The sequence below is a fragment of the Cuculus canorus genome, chromosome 1 (assembly GCF_017976375.1).
Source record: "Cuculus canorus isolate bCucCan1 chromosome 1, bCucCan1.pri, whole genome shotgun sequence".
Classification (NCBI taxonomy): domain Eukaryota; kingdom Metazoa; phylum Chordata; class Aves; order Cuculiformes; family Cuculidae; genus Cuculus; species Cuculus canorus.
Window position 1 is genome coordinate 39,534,844 of NC_071401.1, and position 3,189 is coordinate 39,538,032.

A 3,189-nucleotide genomic window follows, 5' to 3' on the forward strand; every position below is an offset into this window, starting at 1 on the left:
GAGGGAGAATATTACAGTGCTTCTTGTTTCCTGTAATAGTGCAGCACAGTAACAGTAACTGGGACAGTATTCCCAGTCTTCCATTGAAGTAGCTGCATGAAGATTGTACATAATCAGTTATCCTCGGGTTTTTATAGTACTAAAAAGTTTTTTCTTCTCTATGAAAACAAATGAGTCAAGGGATCACCTCAGTAATGACTGTTAACAGATCTCAACATGTTAGCTACTAGTTCCCCAAGAAATGTAGTAAGAGTATACTTATTAATAGGTTTTCATTAATTTTGGAGTGTATGTTTAGAATAAGCTGTATCAGCCAGCAGATATATTTCTTCTAGTCCCAAGGAACACTTTCTTTTGCATTTAAGATTTTTATATACATAAATAAAGTTAATATGACAGTACTTTGTAGTTTATACTGCAACAAATATACAAACATTGATTTTTCCATCTCTTGAATGTTAAAATCATAAAATCTATTCTTTTTAGGTAGTTGAATTTCTACCATATTTGGAATTATCTAAATAGTGGGTTCCTGTTTCAAATCTAAGCATCAAAACACTTAGTAGACTTCTAAAAATAGTTTTTCAATTTTTCTTTCTAAGAGGTGAGAAAGCAGGAAAAGAGGAGAGAAAAAGCTTTGTATACCACTGTAGTTGAAGCTCATCCACAGGATCAGATTGATTGAAATCTAGTTTCAAACTCCACTAGAACTTAATTGTGAGAGACAGAACGTTGCACCTGCTGAGGGCAAGGATGATATGGGGGGGAGTGTTTGCTCCTGTTACCTGGTAGAAATCCTCAAACAAAAGTTATTGCCAAAGTTATTGCCAAAGAGGTTTTCCTGTGGAGAACTGATTGTGTATAGTAATCAGTTGTATTGTAGAACTGATCATAAAAACTAAAGCGACAGATTAATTGTTGTAATTAAAATACAACACACTCTGGATGAAAACAATGGAATACTTTTAATTTGAAAAGTGAATGCACACATTCAGTTAACATGTACAGATGTCTTTGTTGGTCAATGAATACCCTATGCTTTGTAACTCCTATATAGCTCCTAGTGTCTTACCAGGATTGGAGGATATAAGGTGACGTTCTGGTAAAAACTTCTGCCATTAAAGCAGTGGAGAAAAAGCTTAGACCATGCAGCAAAGGGAAGGAGACAGAATTGACAAAAAGAGTGGGATGGTGGAGCAGTGGGAAACTAAGAAGGGAACGTGAGGAACAAATGAAGGGGTATTCCAACACATCAGTGCTGTAAGAAATGTGAGGCAAAACCTTCAAAGAGAAATTTTACATTTCAGAAGCTTGCTTTCCTCTCTTCCTTCTTTCCATCCTTTGCTGCTTAGGTTATATACTTTTCAGAGCAGCTGGAGGAAATCAACTCTCTGTAAGCTTGAACGATTCTCTGGGCAATACAAATGAGTCATCAATGAGTTTAGTGTGCAGCAGGAGAAAGATGATACTGGAACAAAATGTTCTGGTGCATATTTGTGTAGTGTCTAGCATAATGGGCCTCTGCTCCTGACTGAGGCCTCTGGGCATTCCAATGATGTAAATATTAACTAATAGTAATAAAAGAACAAGCACTTTATTTGCATCCATGCTGCCATCTGTTGTATATACTGAATCAATATCAAGTGCATGTTTAGCTTCATTTGCTTTTCTCTAAGCATTACACTTCATTTGCTCCAAAGAACCTGACAGTTTTAAAAGCTTCCGGTAAATTTTTAGCCTTGAAAAACATTGTCAATGCTTTTTAAATCTCCTTGCTAATAAGCAGTAGCTATAGACTGGAATTAGAAGTAACATATGGATGCAGTTGCTGATTTCACTACAATTAAAAATATACATAGTGATAATCTTGATCTTAATAGATACTCTTTGAAAAGAAGGTGCCAGGGTACTTAGACAGCAAACAGAAGTATTTTTCTTGGATGTTGTAATATAACTAATGTAGATTTTGTTTCTTTTTTCACAATATGTTACTTTAGTACAGTGCCCAATATTTATTATACTAGTATGTCTGGAAGGACAGGGGAGACTACCAGACTGGATGTGGCTGTTGACTAAACCATGGCCCTTCTCACGCAACTGTCCAATGTTTCTTTAATCCAGAAGGGTACACTGACAATCTGCTTATGCAGAGACCCAAGAATGCTCAACAAAACTTTTAGGCTGCTTTAAACCCAAAAAATGCCATGTGTAATTAATGGAAAGATAACAAGATCAAGAACCTCAGTGTCTTAAATCTCGACAACTTTTGGGAATTTCTTAATTAAATGCCAGTTTATTTTGTGAATTAAACCATACTTCTTGTTTCAGAGGAAGGCAGAGAAATCACTTGTTGCCAATGACAGTCCAAACTAAGGGAAATTTGTGCACAAATCTGGTAAGCATATGGCAAAGACATCAATGAAATTATGAATATGAACATCAGTATATTATTTATATTTTTCTTTACACACAGACACACAAGTAAATGAGAATTCTGCTAAGTGATAAATGAATAAATTAGATGGAATATTGCCTGAAGTAAACAAAGACACAAAATAAAACATTGGCAAGAATAAGACATCATAAATAAACTGTGATTTTATATTTGACAGTTGTAGCTTAGTTTTAATTATTCATGGTACTACTTCAAAGAGCACTAGCAGACATGGTGCCAATTTTTAAAAACCATAATGACCTACAAAACTATAGATTTGCTGGCCTGACATTTATCCTGAGAAAACTAATTGCTGAACTGCTAATGTGGGGTGCAAAATTTAAACAAAACAAAACCAAATGACCATGCAATTTAAATAGACTGATATCATTAACACCAGTCAAGATAGATTTCGAGCTAATAGTCTGCCAAGACAGCCTTTTACCTGTGTTTGGTGATTCTAGATGTTAAGTTGATAAAGGTGAATGTGTTACATAATTGGTTTAGCTTTTTTTTTTGTGTGTGAAGTATTTGTCTTGTTAGCACATGGGCGCTTTTAGTTAAGAGATTAGAAAGGGTAATTGTATTGGTTTTGGCTGGGATGGAGTTAATTTTCTTCATAGCAGCCCATATAGGCCTGTGTTTTGGATTTGTGACCAAAGTGTTGATAACACAGGGATGTTTTAATTATAGAAGAGCATTGCTTCCACAGAGTCGAAGCTTTTTTTACATCTCATAGCACCTCACCAGTGAGT